Source organism: Rhinopithecus bieti, unplaced genomic scaffold (genome assembly GCF_001698545.2).
Source record: "Rhinopithecus bieti isolate Rb0 unplaced genomic scaffold, ASM169854v2 scaffold_23748, whole genome shotgun sequence".
NCBI classification, from domain to species: domain Eukaryota; kingdom Metazoa; phylum Chordata; class Mammalia; order Primates; family Cercopithecidae; genus Rhinopithecus; species Rhinopithecus bieti.
In genome coordinates this window covers 1,998,270-2,016,375 of record NW_016811596.1, presented here as the reverse complement: position 1 = coordinate 2,016,375, position 18,106 = coordinate 1,998,270, and positions in this window count along the sequence as shown.

Below are 18,106 nucleotides of genomic sequence, written 5' to 3'. Positions count from 1 at the left end.
GCAGGAGGAAACTTAATAGGAATTAAGTGCAAATCATTGAAGTAACCATAAATGAAACATTCCTGATGATTTGCTCACATGAATAGGCACTATTTCAGTTATGAGAATCTTAAAATTCTTCAACTCTTTTCCTATCCATAAAATATTTTAGTTGTCCCTATGGATTTTCTCACTTGTTTCTTTTTTGGCTGTCTTTTCTTCTCTCTCATTTTTCTCTTTTGTTTCTCTTTCCCACCTTTTCTTTTTCCTATTTTGATTTCCTTCTTTCCTTTTCTTTCTGACTCTTTCTCTGTACCTCTTTCTTCTTATTTACTCTCCCCCTTTTTATGCCAAGCATTGCCTAGGTACTGAACAGATAAGAAACGATATGCTGGCTTCTGTGAAGAGTAATGAGAAAACAGACAGTAGTAGTAAACTAGAGGCACTATAAAAGAGCTAAGGGACTGGTATTATAATTTGGCTTCAAGCACACAGCAGATTAGCTGACTTATGCTTCTAGCTCTAGTCACACTTTCACAAAGCAGGTCTGTCATTTATTACCTGTGCAATGGCCTCCTAATGTCTCTTCTTTATGTTCTGTACCAGTCCATCCTTCCCACAGCTATCAGCCCTCTCATCAGATTTCTCACCAGCTTAGAAACTTACTTCCAGTCAATCAACTCATTCATTCATTCGACTATTTACTCAGAGATGAATGTACAGTCATGCATTGGTTAACAATTGGAATACGTTCTGAGAAATGCATTATTAGGTGATTTTGTCACTGTGTGAACATCATAGAGTGTACTTACACAAACCTAGATGATATAGCCTACTATGAACCTAGTCTATATGGTATAGCCTGTTGTTCCTAAGCTACAAACCTATATAGCATGTTACTGTACTGAATACTGTAGATAATTATAATATAATAGAGTTTGTATATCCAAACAGGTCTAAACAGAAAAGATACAGTAAAAATACAGTATTAAACACACAAAAATGGGATACCTGTATTAGGCACTTACCACAAATGGAGCTTATGGGACTGAAAGTTGCTCTGGGTGAGTCATTGAATGAGTGGTGAGTGAATGTGGAGGTCTAGGACATTACTGTACACTACTCTAAACTTTATAAACACTGTACACTTAAGCTACATTAAATTTATAAAAAGTATTTTTCTTTCTTCAATAATAAATTAACCTTAGCTTACTTTAACTTTGTAAACTTTAAAAAAATGTTAAACTTTTGACTCTTTTAAATAACAGCTTAAAACACAAATACATTGCTATGGTTGTACAAAATATTTTGTTTCTTAATATCTTTATTTTATAAGCCTTATTCTCTTCAGTTTTTTCTTTAACATTTCAAACTTTTTGTTAAAAACGAAGACAGGAACACACAAATTAGCCTAGGCCTACATAGGTTCAAGATCATCAATATCACTGCCTTCCATCTCTATATCTTGTCCTTCTAGAAGGTCTCCAGGGGCAATAACACACATAGATCTGTCATTTCCTATGATAAGAATGCCTGCTTCTGAAATTCCTCCTGAAGCACCTGCCTGGGGCTGTTTTACAGTGAACTTTCTTTTTATGAGACGAGAACACACTAATCATAAAAAGTATAGTAAATACATAGATCTAGTAACATAGTCATTTACTATCATCATCAAGTATTAGCTATTCTATATAATTGTATGTGCTATGCTTTTATATGACTGACAGCATAGTAGATTTGTTTACATCAGTGTCACCAAAAACATGTGAGTTATTCCTTGTGTTACAATGTTAAGATGGCTACTACCACTAGGCAGTAGAAATCTTTCAACTCCATGGCAATACTATGGGACCACCATCATATATGTGGTCCAGTGCATGACTGAATTTGGATATGTTCTCTTCCAGAAATTTTTCTATGCATAATTTTTTTATAATTTATTACATCACTTTTGTTTTTTGAGACAGAGTCTCACTCTGTTGCTCAGGCTGGAGTGCAGTAGTGTGATCTCAGCTCACTGCAACCTCCGCCTCTCAGGTTCAGGTGATTCTCATGTCTCAGCCTCCTGAGTAGCTGGGACTACAAGCACGTGCCACAACACCCAGCTAATTTTTGTATTTTTTGGTAGAGATGGGGTTTCACCATGTTGGCCAGGCTCGTCTCGAACTCCTGACCTCAAGTGGTCCACCTGGCTCGGCTTTCCAATGTGCTGGCACTACAGGCGTGAGCCACCATGCCTGGCATATTACATCACTCTTAAAGTAAAAGTCTTTATTCCAGGGATTTGATAAATTAAAATAAAATATAATTTATATTTTCTTTTCTACACTTTATCGTTCCTTACTTTTAATTTTAACTTTTATATGGTTTTGGTAATAATCTTTACATAAAGCTGAAATTTATTTTGTATCCAAATTGATTATAGTTTCCAAAGACCAAAAAAATAACCTCTAAAACAGATACTGAATTTTTCTTCATTGTCTGGAGATTATGCTAGATTTTTAAAGTGGGTTGCTTGAAATCTTCATATAGCTATGCAAGACAGGTATCTTCACATCTGTTTTATAGATGAGAAACCTGAAATTCTGAGAAGTTAAATCACTCTTCAGAGGTCAAACAAGTTGTAGTGATATATTGAGACTCAATTTGGTGCTAATTCAGAATTTATGGTCTCCAGTTCACTAGGAAGCTTAAATGTGGGATTAGTCTTCTTTACATACTTCTTTTCAAAGCCACATGTCAGATTTCTGCCTGATCTTTCTTTCTGATAAACATTAGAAATATTTTGTTGTTTTTAAAAAATCACAATACAATTCTGATTGGATTTTGTATAATATATACATATAAATTAATCTGGGAAAATGGTATTACATTATGTGTTATCTTTTATCCAGGAATATAATTTTTTAGATATATTTTAGTAAATTTTAATAGTTTTTTTCATTTAGGTCTAATGTATTTCTCAATAAGGCCATTTATTACTATGGTCTGAATGTTTGCATGCTCCTCAAATTCATCTACTGAAATCCAATCTCCAGAAGTGGTCAGAAGTGAGGCCTTTTAGGAGGTCATTGGGTCAGAAAAGTAGAGCCTTCATCAATGGAATTAGTGACAGATATGGTTTGGTTCTGTCCCCACCCAAATCTCATCTTGAATTGTAGTTCCCATAATTCCCACGTGTGGTGGGTGAGAGCTGGTGGGAGGTAATTGAATCTTGGGGGTGGTTACCCTCATGCTGCTGTTCTCATGATAGTGAATGAGTTCTCACAAGATCTGATGGTTTTATAAGATCTTGGCACTGTTGCTTGGCACTTCTCCTTGCTGCCACCATGTGAAGAAGGACGTGTTTGCTTTCCCTTCTATCATGATTGTAAGTTTCCTGAGGTCTCCCCAGCCATGCTGAACTGTGAATCAATTAAACATCTTTCGTTTATAAATTACCCAGTCTCAGGTATGTCTTTATTAGTGGTGTGAGAACGGACTAATACAATGACCTTATGAAAGAGGCTCCAGACTGCTGCCTTGCCCTTCCACTATGCGAAGACATAGCAAGAAGACACTATCTGTGAACCAGGAAGTGGTTCCTCACAAGACGCTAAATCTGCTGGTGCCTTGATCTTGAACTTCCCAGCCTCCAGAACTAGGAGAAATCAATTGTTATTGTTTATAAGCTTCCCAGTTTCTGGCATTTTGTTAGAGCAGCCCTAATGGACTAATACATTAATTTTTTTTTGTTATTCCAAATGATACATTTTTCATTTTGCATTCTAACTAGTTTTTTTTTTTTTTTTTAAACCTATGAGACGGTATCAACTTTTAAAATACTTTTGTATACATGCTGGAGTTTTAGAAATCAAGTGTTGTGATGTCTTCAGTTTTCTTTCAAATGCCTTAGCCAAAAAATAAAACAAGAGAGAGAAAATGCACAAACATATAGAAATATGAATCAAATGAGAACAAAAGCAAAGGTAGCAAAATTTTAACAATTGGTGAATCACGGTTAAAAATGCAAGTGTTCATTGTACTACTCTTTTGACTCTTACAGATGTAAAAGTTTCTGAGATAAACAGCTGAAAAAATGATCTTATCTTTCATCATTTTATTGAGTTATCTTATTTTCACATTTATGTGCTGATTTTTTGGGCGGAGAAGTTCTAGGTACACAACAGTATCAATTGTAAATTATCATAATTTTCTCTTATCTTTCCTAATAACAACATATAATTACAGGTTTATAACTTTTTGAAATTAGTCAAAATTTCAAGAAAATGTTAAATAAAAACACCAGACGTAATTTTGGTACTGTTCTTGCCATGTCTAATTGACATGACTCTAAATTTAATTTCCTTTTTAGATATAAGATTGATATCTATCCATCATCTGTTTATCATCATTATTATTTAATTTGTTAAGAAACTTTTCTTTGTTGTTAACAAGTTATCCTTCAGCATGACTGATAAATTTTAACAATGTGTTGAAAGTACATTTTTTTCTAGTATTACTAATATTTCAGTTTTACTAGTTTTTCTTACCAGAGACTAACAAATGGTTCCAGCAAAATTTGAGGAACATGGTAAACGCATAATAAATGTTTGTTAAATAAATGAGAAGCAAGGATTAGAGAAAGATTACAAAGAAGAGACGAAGAATAATTTGGATGTTTCTCTCATGGTGCTGCCATAGTTTTGATTTAAGAGAGATTTGTTTGACTGGAAGTCTTAAAACAGCTTTCACAAATTACATTGAAATTTGGAGTTGATTTCTCCTCTTAATCTGGTGCTAACAAATAAAGACGTAGGGTTTCTCAAAGCCTAGAGAAGGGCTGCATGTCAATCTTGATGTTTCCCCTATCCTGTGCTAATGTGTTATATTGTGACCCTAAAACTTAGTTGTTGGGTTGTGAAGAGAAACTCAGTGTCATTGTGTTCTAGATACTATTAAGGGTTCTGAGAGAGGCAACTTAAAAACTCAAAATCTGGCTCATGCCTGTAATCCCAGAACTTTGGGAGGCTGAGGTGGATGGATCACAAGGTCAGGAGTTCGAGACCAGCCTGGTCAACATGGTGAAACACCGTCTCTACTAAAAATACAAAAATTAGCCGAGCATGGTGGTGATTGCCTGTAATCCCAGCTACTTGGGAGGCTGAGGCAGAGAATTGGTTGAACGTGGGAGGTGGAGGCTGCAGTGAGCCGAGATCACACCACTCCACTCCAGCCTGGGTGACAGAGTGAGACTCTGTTTCAAAACAAAACAAAACAAAACAAAACAAAACAAAACAAAACAAAAGCCCTCAAAATCTGTGCTGGTGCTCACCTGTAGTCCCAGCTACTTGGGAGGCAGAGGTGGGAGAATCCCTTGAGCCCAGAGGAGTTTGAGGCTGCAGTGAGCTATGATTGTGCCACTGTGCTTCAGTCTGGGTGACAGAGTGACACTCTGTCTCAGAAAAAAAAAAAAGCCTCGAAAGCACCATCATTGTTAAGATTAATATTGCTTGTTTTAATCACAGCGATAATAGGAATGACTATAAATCTTTTTAAATGTCTTAAGATATTTCACAACATCTTAGTGGTTTTTGGTTTGCTTCATGAAAGACTGAAAGGCAGTCAGCTACAGGAAACAAAACGTGGCTGGTGGGTGAGAAAGAGCTCGAATTTTGAAGGTGGAGCTAGGCTGTGCCACTACCTACCTATGAGGACTTGAGAAAGTAGCTCAGGTCCTTTAAGCTTCTAATTCTGATCACTTCACAAAGCTTTGTGAGAATTAAAAGTAAGGCAAACTGTATAAATGCTGATGCATAGTAGGTACTCAATATATGTTAGTTTTTTGTCTTAACTTTTCTTCATATGCAGTGTTTTCACAATGTGTAAATGCTTGTTTACTCTGCCATGAATAACAACGTAGTGGACATCATTACAGTGGAAGAAAATGACAACTAAAGAATCTGCCTTTGTTTTGCATAACTTTACAGTCTTTCTTATACAAATAGACCCTGTAAGTAATGTCTTTCGTGGTTTTCTAGTGGTTTTCAACTACTTTCTCATTTTACGAAAGTATTAAGAATGAGCTTTAACACTGATTAGTAGCTTTAACATCTGATTACCCATTGCAAGTTACCTTTTTCCCTTTTAGTATGCTTTTCATGATATACTATGTAGGAGAAATGTATAGGAAATCTTAACTTCTAGATAATAAACTAAAGGAAAATTAGAACAAAGACAATTCAAATTAGAAATAGTGGTAAGAAAATTGCATGGTTTTGTAACTTGCTGGATAACGAGGCTATTTCCAAATATCAGAAAGGTAAGAAAAATCTCCCTTAATTTTGTGAACCTTGTTAATGCATCATAATAAAGGATGAGTAATGCCTTTAGAATTATTTTTGGGTAGTGCCATGAAAAAGAACAAATCATATTGTAATGGTAAGCTAACATTTGCAGTCTAATTTTACTTGACATTTTTTCTGGTGTGTGAAGAACTATATTTGCTAAGAATACAATCTATCCATTGAAATATTTCAGTTATTAAGCAGTGCAACAAAACAACGCTGCCATTATATAGTACTCAAAACTGACGGATAAAAGCTGATTCTTCTAGCAAACATGTACTTTGATAAGACTTACCTCTCAACCCACAAGTAAAACTCACTGAACACAGAACAATGTACTATTGACCATGAAAGCTTTAACATGCTATACATTTTTTGGACATGATATTCCATCCATCCATCCATCCATCCATCCATCCATCCATCCATCCATCTGTCCATCCATCCATTCATCTACGCAACTGCTCATGCTTTTATACTTAAAAAGCAAATTACCTAAAAATACTTTTCTATGCTTTTGTTTCTACAACAATAAACCTGATTTTTCAGCCAAAGTTATTATTTATTTATTTTTTCTGTTTAGAAATATTTGTTTTCGTTTAGAAACATGAGATGTAGGACAAGGTCCCTAATAAGTTATCTCTAAATATTGTATGAATAAATGTCTACTTGAAATGAGACAGATCAATTATTAATTCATATTACCTGATAATAGCTCTTTTTAAATGATTGCTTCTAAAATTTACCTAGTTTCTAGTTCTATATAATTATTTGAACTTATGCAAAATGAATCTACCTGTGATGGCATATTTGGAAAGAGTTTTACCATCTGTTATTGGTAATACAGAGACATGTAGACTAAATAATAGTATAGCTAGTGAATTTGTAGCTGTTTGAACAATGGTCACAGAGTTTTGATTAATGGATCAACATCAAACTGGAGTAGCGTCTCCAGTGACATGCCAGAAGTATCTGTCCAAGATATTTTTTCCTCATATTTCATATGAATAATTTGAACAAAGACTTAGACAAACAAATCATGTTTGTAGAAGTTGCAGAACTGTGAGAACTATATTGAAATATTGAACCTATCAAATCAATACAAAATCAACACAATGACGTTTAATAGTCACATGCACACACACGCGCGCACACACACACACACACACACACATATCCCAAATGTAAACTATGTGCATACATAATCTTACATTTTGGTTAACAATACCAACTAGAAATATGTATACAAGATTGTGTCTTTCCTAAAAAATCTGAGCTTCTATCCAAATAAAAACTGAAAACAGAGAAGTCTTTTTGAACAAACATGTTTGTTACATAGTTGTACAATAGTTAAATATTTAAAGTAAGTAAATGTCCAGATAACGGGATTAGTTACTACAGTCATAATATATTTACTTCATGAAATATGCATCCATCAAAAAGTAACTTATAAATAGAGTACCCAACAACATGGTAAGATGCTTGTGATTAATGTCAAAAACCCAGAATACACATTAGATAATCTTAATCTATATAAACAATTATATGTCAATGAAAATTCAACAGATATACCCCAAATATTACCTTTATTTTCTGCTACATGTTAAGTCTTAGTTCTACTTCTTTTGTTTTAATTTTATACTGAATGTATATTTCTAAAATTATATAATTATATAATTTTATGAATATAATTATTTAATTATATGACTATAATTAAACAAATGGCAAAAGATTGAGGATGCCTGGCTTGAAACAGTTAATATTATATTAATGGCTAATGATTATTGCAGTTTGTTAAATATCTTGTACTTTCTGTACTTTACCTCATTCAATCCTCGTAACAGACTTTAATCAACTTAAGCCTCACAACATCTGTATGAGGTATGTATCAACATTATTCGCATTTTGAAATTCAAGCTTAAAGGCCACATTATTAGTATCATGCTCTGAGAAGTTAAACATGAATGCTCAGTGGGGCCAATAAATAACTTTACAAGTTATAGTAAGGAGATTATATATGGAATGTATTTGCCTTAGTAGTAACAAGCAGAAAGCTTTTATGATTAGCTGTACATGTTGGTATGTATGCATACACACACACACACACACACACACACACACACACACACACAAAGATGGTGGTAGTAGTAGGGGCTGTCAGGGTCATCTTACAGTATTTAAAGTGTTATCTTGGCAGGGCACAGCTGCTCACACTTGTAATCCCAACAGTTTGGGATGCTGAGGCGGGAGGATCAGTTGAGCCCAGGAATTCGAGACCAGCCTAGGCAACATAGCAGGACCCTGTTTCTACAAAAAATACAAAAATTAGCTGGGCATGGTGGTGCATGTCTGTAGTCCTTGCTATTCGGGAGGCTGAGGTGGGAGGATGGCTTGATTCCAGGAGGTTGAGGCTACAGTGAGCTATGATTGTGCCACTGCACTCCAGCCTGGGCATCAGAGACTCAAAAAGAAAAAAGGAAAAGAGAAAAGAAAGCTATCTAACTGAAAAGAAAGAAGACTTTTTTTTCTGGCAATTTCAAAGGACTGAGCTAGGACAAACATCGTGGAAATTACTGAATGAAGATTTCCATTCAATATGAAATTCCTAAGAGATTGACTTACTTAGCTCTTTATTTCTGGAAATAATACAGAATCTGAATGATCATGTATCAGCAATATTTCATAAAGGATTTACGTCAAGTGAGGATTTTTATTATATTTTCTGTTTAAAGCTCTGCAGTTCTTTTTAATGCTGTTTCCATAATTCAGTTATAGCTTATCTTCCTTAATTCTTAATTATTTTCCATGTTCCCCACACATGTATCGTATTAAGAAGTGCATCCTTTTCTTTACTGCATTATTCTCAATGTAGACATTGAGAACAGAATGAATGCTCCCCTCACCTTCACAGCCAGAAGCTATTTAACATGATAGCATTCTGGGCTTGAAGTGTCCATTACAAATACATCTGAGTTTTGGATGAACCTGATAAGATGGATGTTGTCCAAAGAAATCAAATATGATCTCCTTTCCGTAAGATGGGGCAGGTGGTGTCTCAAAGGCCTGGTCTGGGCAATGATTTGGAATTTGGAGCCAAAGAAGGTGGAGGCAATTAGCACAGACAAGTCTTTGGGGTTTCTGAGGTCAGTAAACAAGGTAAACAGTCTGGGAACAGTTGCCAAAACTAAATGGAACAAAACAAGGAGCGTGAACCAATTCTCAGAGCCAAGAGGGTAGAAAGCAAGAGCAGAGGATTTCTGAAACGGGTTAGAGCAACGGGGTGAAGGCAAGAGTGGAGGAATTCTCTAATCCAGATTTCAGATAATGCCACCTCTACAGCCTTAGTGAGTGTGGCCGTGGCTGGGAGGGGCGTAGGCTAAAGTTCACACTCAAGGGACACCTTCAGGCATTAGTTTATTAAAAATATTTAATGACTGCATCGCATGAACAAACACTTTGCGAGGCCGGGCGCGGTGGCTCAAGCCTGTAATCCCAGCACTTTGGGAGGCCGAGACGGGCGGATCACGAGGTCAGGAGATCGAGACCATCCTGGCTAACACGGTGAAACCCCGTCTCTACTAAAAAATACAAAAAACTAGCCGGGCGAGGTGGCGGGCGCCTGTAGTCCCAGCTACTCGGGAGGCTGAGGTGGAAGAATGGCGTAAACCCGGGAGGCGGAGCTTGCAGTGAGCTGAGATCCGGCCACTGCACTCCAGTCCCGGCGACAGAGTGAGACTCCGTCAAAAAAAAAAAAAAAAAAAACACTTTGCTAAGTACATTGAGAACTACAAAAACAACACAGGCATACATCTTGTTCTCAAGAGATTACTTTGTAATAGATTGGAAAGATATAAATAGAAATAGAATAACAAGTATACAAATATATAATTATACATAAGTTAAGGGGTAGGAGAAAATGGACTTATTTATCACCCGGTTAGTAAATATGTAAGTGGGCAAATATGAGAGGAAGATTGGAAATAATTTGGAAGAAAACATTTCTAACGCTTTTCGAGACATATTACACCATCTTAAAACTTTCTAGTTTAGTACAATTCTCCCAAACAGAATTTAGGAAAATAACTACACAAAATAACAGTAAATAAAGCTTTAGTGTTAAGAGGAAACTGGCAATCAAGCAATCCATGCCCTCTGCTTTACAGATGCAGTTACCACAGCCCAGGGTGGTTGGAGGGCTCGCCCGAATGACACAGCAGTTGTTTCTTAGCACTCCGTTTGTCTAATAGGCACTCACAGGAAATGATTGTTCACGTGAGTCTGTGCTAACTAGTGGTAAACCAGTTTTAAGCTTCAAATGGATAAGTTTGATAAATCTGGTGTTCAACACCTGAAAGCATTGAGGCTGATAAACCTGTTCAAAATGATGCATAAACATTTATACAACTCCCAAGCCATGTGACGGTTGACTGATATATGTACCAACACTGTGTGAAAATGCCTTTTGGATTCCATTATTATTTCTTCTGGTGCTTCCTCAGAATGTACTATTAGAACAGGCATTATTACACATATTACGTTTATCTCATCAAATGCTGGCGAGGAGCATGCCAGCCACCTCCTTTCTACAGCCTTTAGACAAAGTCATTACCAAAAACATGAATTCTTAATGTTTCCTATTGTGATTTAGTATTTGCGCTAGAAAATGATCCTGAAGCTTGCATTTTTCTATGACGTCTTCTACATTTGCTTTTCAGAGTCATTGATGGAACCAAAAATGTAAAATATGGTTTATAGGTGCTCAGTGTTTAATTTTATAATGTCTAACTCGATTCAATTTTTGCAATGAACTTTGAGGACAAATAGCATTATTTTGCCTGGGTTTATGTGAGAAATCTCAGACACAGAAAGGTCAGAGTGTGTGAGTGATAGAAAGAGCAGCAACAACAAAAATCTGTGGATTAATGACAAGCTTTTTCTCCCCTAAAGCTCTTTTCCAACAAATATGGTATCGATAAGATTCAATAAAGAAAGAAATTCTGTGTAGTCTTCATTTTAGTTATATAAATAATTATTTGTAGTTTCAGCAAGGTGTTAAAAGAAAAGGGTTATTAATATTATGGATATAACTGCAGATTCAAAATATTCTTGGCATTAAAATTGTCTTTTCAGTAATTTTCTTAGACAACACTACAATATTCAAAAACATATGGTGTTTACAATTTCACCCACAGGCTATTTTTCCAAAATGACTTCACTGATGGGCAATCATGGGATTTTCAGAATAGATTTTCATTGTAAAATTTTACTTCCTCTATCCTTTATCTGATTCTTAACCCTTTGCTACAATCATACCATTCACCAAAATGGGCAACACACTTATTATGTTGTGGGAATAGTAAAATTTGCATGGTTTATTTCACGATCTATCTAAAGCAGAAATGAGCTTACTATTTTATTTATACATGCAAATGTATAAACGCGTGTAATAGTATTATGTATATGTATACATTATTCATTCTTTCTCTGTATACATTCTACATAAACCTATAAACTGATATTTAGTTGAGGATATAGAACCAATATTATTTATAGTGCAAGGTCTAACACAATATTTTAGTCATGACCACTACTCAGAACAATAGAGAAATTTGATTAATACGGTAGTTCAGTTTTCACACACTTTGAGCAATAGAACATCTATAATGCCAATCTGGAGTCAAGAGCATTCAAAACAGTTAGTGTATGTGGAGTAAATTCATTACTGACAATTAGGAAGTAGTAATTTCTAGCTATAACATACTATATCTAACATACTCTATGTCTGATTCTTGAAATATAACTTCTTTTTTTTTTTTTTTTTTTTAAGTTAGAGTTAAGGTCTTACTCTGTCACCCAGGCTGGAGTACAATGGCATAATCCTAGCTCACTGCAACCTTGAACTCTTTGCTTTGAGGGATCCTCCTGCCTCAGGTCTTCGAAGTAGTTAGGAGTACAGGTGCACACCTTTGTGCCTGCCTGTTTTTAAGTTTAATTTTTATTTATTTATTTATTTTGAGACAGGGTGTTACTTTTGCTGAGCCTGGAGTGCAATGGTGTGATCTGTGCTCACCGCAACCTCCGCTTCCTGCGTTCAAGTGGTTTTCCCGCCTCAACCTCTCAGGTACCTGGGATTACAGGTGTGCACCACCACACCCAGCTAATTTTTTGATTTTTTTTTTTAGTAGAGACAGGGTTTTGCCATGTTGGTTAAGCTGGTCTCAAACTCCTGACCTCAGGTGATCCACCCACCTTGGCCTCCCAGAGTGCTGGGATTACAGGCATGAGCCACTGTGCCTAGTCACTAATTGTTATTTATTTACTTTTTTTTTTTTTTTTTTTTTGACAAGGTCTGGCTATGTTGCCCAGGCTGGTCTCAAATTCTTGTCCTCAAGTGATTCTCCTGCTTGGTCTTCCAAAGCTCTGGGATTACAGGCATGAGCCACTGCACCTGGCCTCATTAATTTTTATAATTCTGCAAGTTAGATATTGTTGAGAACTAAATCACATGGAAATGAAGTCATTTGTCCCACATGATACAGATATGAAGTGCTAACCAGAATGTGAACCTAGATTTGTCTGGCTCCAAAGATCCAATAAAGGAGACTGGGATGTGATGGTGATCTGTTTAGGCAGAATGTTGAGCAATTCTACTAAACCACGATTGATCATTTGAGTGCTGCCCTAGCCTATCGTGCAAGAGGTTCGGCAGATCATGTACACTTGTATGCATACGATCTGTACAGTTTGTCAACAAAGTGGAAAGGAATAGGGTGCACTTATGAAGGGCCCTAGTCCTGCAGTCATTCAGATCTAAGTTGGGGCTCAAGTTATGTTGCATTCTAATTGCATGACCTGGGCAAGTTATTTACCTTCAATAAGTTTCAACATTCTCATTAGCACATTGATCCTAGTGTTAGCATTATTAAGGATGGTTATTGAAATTTATTGAGATGATCCACGTGAAATCTGCTTTAAAGGGTGCTTGGACTATATTATGCACTCAAAGGTGTACTGTTAATTATTATGATAAAATGTAAAAGTTACAATATTCACTTATATATTTATCTAGTTACTTTATTATAACACAAAAACTACTGCTCTAAAATAGTTCTGAATGGCACAGAAGCTCACCAAGAAAGACAATAGAATAACAAGTGTTCAGAGTTGGAATGCCATGAAGGGCAAATAATAGATCATACCTTAAAATACATGTTTCTTGTGCTTTATTCAAATGATAGAAATGGCAGACTCTTGCTTGCAGCTACGCTGGCTAGTGATGTAGCACAATGGACAATTGCTTGATATTTTAAGGCATTCGCAAGGGAATGAATACTCAATGAAAGTGTCCGTATTAAACACTCACAGTATTTTTCCTTTCTTCAGTGAGGAACCTGAGTTTCAGTTAGATTGAATAGTATGCCCAACATTTTGTAGGTGACAGAGCCAGGATTCACTGTCAAGTCTAATCTGCCTCAAAGCCTGTGTTCTCTCCATGACTTCAGGTGGGTGGTTTAAGAATTGGAGAGGGCCAGCAGCCAGGACTTAATATAGTCTTACTTCTGCCACTAACAGGCTATGTGACCTTGGCTAAGTCATTTGACTTCCTTGAACCTCAATTTCCTTTCCTTTTGGAATACAAAGATGTGAAATTGACAGTGGTGTTGAAACCTTTTGTGAGCCAGGCCTTTTAAAGGGAGTTCTTACGTACTTATGGAAGGCTCCCTGTGTCTCACAGCTCAGGATGGTTTCTAGAAGAGTGCTTTAGTCTGGGTAGTTAGCAAGTGTCAGCGAATTAACCTTCAATGGCGCTTCCATCAGCAAGGGACAAGTGTTGGTAGACAAATATTTCCGCCTTCTCTCCTGCAGTGAAACTGTTGTAAGAGGCATGTTCCACAGTCTCTCAGAGGGTACCAGCCAGATGGAGTGCCATTTGTCCACAGTGGTAATCCTCTTAGTAACACCTTTATTAGGTTTCCTTCTTCTCCCCCTTCCTCTCCATTTCCCTCACAGTGCTTCCTGGATTTGCCTCTCAGATAAAACATCTGCATCCAAATCCTGTCTTCTTTTGGAGGAATCTACACTCAGACAAGATTCACTATATAAAACAGGTTAAAAATGGTTGAAGCAGTCCCATATCCTCAGTGACATTCTTGCTTCTCTGAGGTGGACCTTAAGAACAACTGCTAGGCTGGTTTTTATTGAATGTGGTTTGGAAATCTCTCGAACGAATGATTCCTAGACCCACCCCAATTCCAATGCTATCATTTTGTGAGTTGTATTATTCATCTGAATTCTTACAACTTGTCTTTGGTAACCAGAAGAAACCTGCAAGGGGACGGTGAGTGAACAGCGGTCTTTGAAATAGCACTTTTAGATTTCTTATGCCATGTAAATGTAAATTGTCATTTTTTTCAATTAAAAAACAGGTGGAATCTTTTCTACTTATGAGCTATTCCTTTATAAACCAATTAAGATCTCTGGATCTCATCTGAAAAAACATGAACTTTTAATATTAATTTAAAAAACCCATCTAGTCCAGATGGATTTATTTTCTCCAAGATGTATGATTTTAAACTCCTCAGGATAGTTGATTTTGATACTTTTAATATACTTTAAAACGTTCTTTTCTAGTTTTAACCTCAATCTGTGTTCATTGTAGATAATTTAGGAATTACAGGCAATGTTGAAGAAAACGAAAATCATGTTTTCTCCTTCTATTCTTAGATTTTATTTGTATATGTGCTATAAATAAATATGTAAACACATACTTACATAAATATATACTTAAAACATTAGGATAATATTTATAAATAGTTTTATATCATTTGAAAAGCGTGACATTGTCTCACAGTATTTTTCAGTGTTAATAAATACTCTTCAAATCATCCTATGCCATATTTGATTTGATTTTTTTCCTATTTTTGGACACTGGTACTGCTTCTTATGTGTCACCAATATATGAAAAAAATCTTTGCCTAACTCTCTGATTTAAAATTGATTCTTAGGCATAGAATTACTGGTTCCAAAGGTAGGAGCAGCATTAAGTCTCTCGATACATTTTATCTTTGAGAAAGTCAGCATATTCCAATTAGAAACATGTGAGAGTGGCTTGCTTTCTTTTACTTTTTCTTACTTTCCCCCCATCATTTAAATAGCATTGAAGAAAAAGATTGAAAAGTGAAACTCCTGCTTGTAGCAGCTCTGCCTAGTGACTGGGTAGACTACCTTATTAATTGGATTTTAGAAGCTATGCCCAGTATTTTCAAGAACTATTTATTCTAAAACTGCGAACACTGCTCAGAGCTTATATAGCTTTGCCTTTGCTGTTAATATAGGCCACAATTTAGATTCTGTATTTTTTCCTGGGGAGGACCCAATTAGGATATACATCACAAAAGCATCATGGGCTGGAAGAATCGTGGTAAAGATTTGCTCATTCACACAATTTTGTTCATTCTAAGCAGAGGCTGAGACGCCATGCATGCTTCGTGGCACAGAGGAATGGAAGTTTGCTTTTGGCAAAAGAAGAAAAAAAATCTTAGTTTTTCAATAGCAGGTAGCTGAACATAAAACACAATATGAAGTTAAAAAGTTTCCCCCACTCTTTAAAAAAAATAGTGATATCTCATTTGGATGTTTTCTTTTTTTTATTGCAGTATTATGCAAGGAAAGTGGTACTTAAAAAGCCATAATCCGTTGCTAAAGGCATTAGTTTCCTTTTACAGTTCAGGTGCAAATGCAATATGCTATGAAAGACATGTTACAGGTTTTAATGCTTCTTCTAATAAACAGGATAGGATCATCGTCCACGTGAATTTTTGAATGCTAGAAAATTTCAACTAAGAACTGCAGTGAAGATAGAGATTTAAAACCACAGCAGGAACTGCAAACCAAGATAACATAGTCCATTATTAAGGGAGACACTTTCTTACATGAGAATAAACTTACTAAATTATTCTCTCCTTTCAGTTAAGTATTTACAGAACAGTTTAAGTCTATGAAAAAATATTTTGTGGTATCAGAAAGCGTTTGAATGTTTCAGATGAGAAATTTAATAGCCGTCTTTTCAGAGACACTTGGGGATTTTCAACAATTGGGTTAGAACATGCAGGCACATGTCATGTGGTTAGATAGAATTTGCAGGCCCTAAGTACTACCGTCTAAACATCAGTGTGTTGTTTCTTCACCTTCCTTCCCTCTGTTTGGTCGGTTTATGTATGTGGGAGAAGGCTTGTTGAGTGTGGCTGATCTCTCCCAGCTGTGGCCTCTTCATTGACTCTAATTTCTTTCTCCATAGCTCATTTGGACCCAAGCAGTGGTGAAATTGCTGACTGGCGAGTGTGTCCTGCCACAAAAGCCATTGGCAAGATGTGGCCACAACCGAAAGAGCGAGAAAGATGGAAAACACCATCTGGATCATGCAATTCAAATCACATCAACTTCTCTTTTCCATTTAAGAAAAATCATCCATGCAGCCTTTTGTTGCTTTCTGCTGTGGCCAGAAACCACTTAGGATGCAATCCTCTGTTAGTGAAAGAGAAAGTCCAAAGGGACTCCAGAACATACATTGCTCCCCTTTCAAGTTTTACGCACATTTTTTTTAGGGGGAGTTGGGGAGAGTCCACATCTCTGTGGACTTTTATTCAGCTTGGAACCATAGATAGTAGCTTCTGACTGTACATCTGTCATTGATCACCCTGAAAGAGCTCACTACACTCCATGGGGATTTGTCTTCCAGTTGTTAGATAAGGAGAGTTTGTTTTCCGTTTCAATATAGCTAATAACCCAAAAATGAGCAGGGAGTTCTAGAGAGTCCTTGTTCATATCCATTTGGGAAAAAAAAATCACAATACCCTTCCCAGTTTTTAACCAGATTTAGTCATTCTTTGGCTTTGCTGTGTGATGAAGATCTATCGTGTTATGTTGGTGTATTTTGACAGTAGTATTTTATAACAAATAAATGATCTGGTTGCTTTTATTTTAATCAAGAATCAAGGCCCATTTTCTAGCCATGAGAATAATTAAATAATAATTTTATCAGTGATTTGGGTTAATCACAGATAGCATTCATTTCTGTTGAGGGATGTTAGAGAAGTATTGTCATATAGCAAGAATGATACTGGAGTAAGGGTCAGCGACTGAGCTCTGTCGCTAAATAGCTCAGTGACTTTAAGCAAGTCATCTAACCTCTTCTGTTTGTATCTTCATCTGTGATAGGAGGATTGAGATCTTCTCCTTCTCTGCAAAGCCACTTCTGAATCTTCAGAATGAAAACTGGGGAGTAAAACATAGATGGCACTGAACGATGTCTACTAAGTGCCAGCACGTGGAAGACTACTTAAAATGCTCTACGTGTATTACCCATTGCAATTGTTAAAGGCAGTAGGTACAGTATTATTATGTACATTTTGTAGGTGATGAGATTGAGACTCAGAACATTTAAGGAATTTCCGAAAGCCTCAAGTTACTTAAAAGGCAGAACTGGAAAAAAAATCCCAAGTCTCCCTAGTACCAAAGCCTGTCTGCTTCATAATTATTCAGCATTTATTATGACCACAGAAGTTTTCTTACACCGGCCCACTTAATCTTAAAAAAAAAAAGAAACCAAAAAACACTGTCAGGTTAATATCATAGTTTCCATGATGGAGATAAGGAAATTTCAGGGTAGAAAATTAAGAAACATACCAAGAGTGGTATGAGTTATGTAGAACACAGGAGCTAAGATTTATTCTTATGTTACCCTCATTCCCTCAACCAAGTCCTTTCTACTACATCAATTGTATGCCTGGTAAACCCAAGTT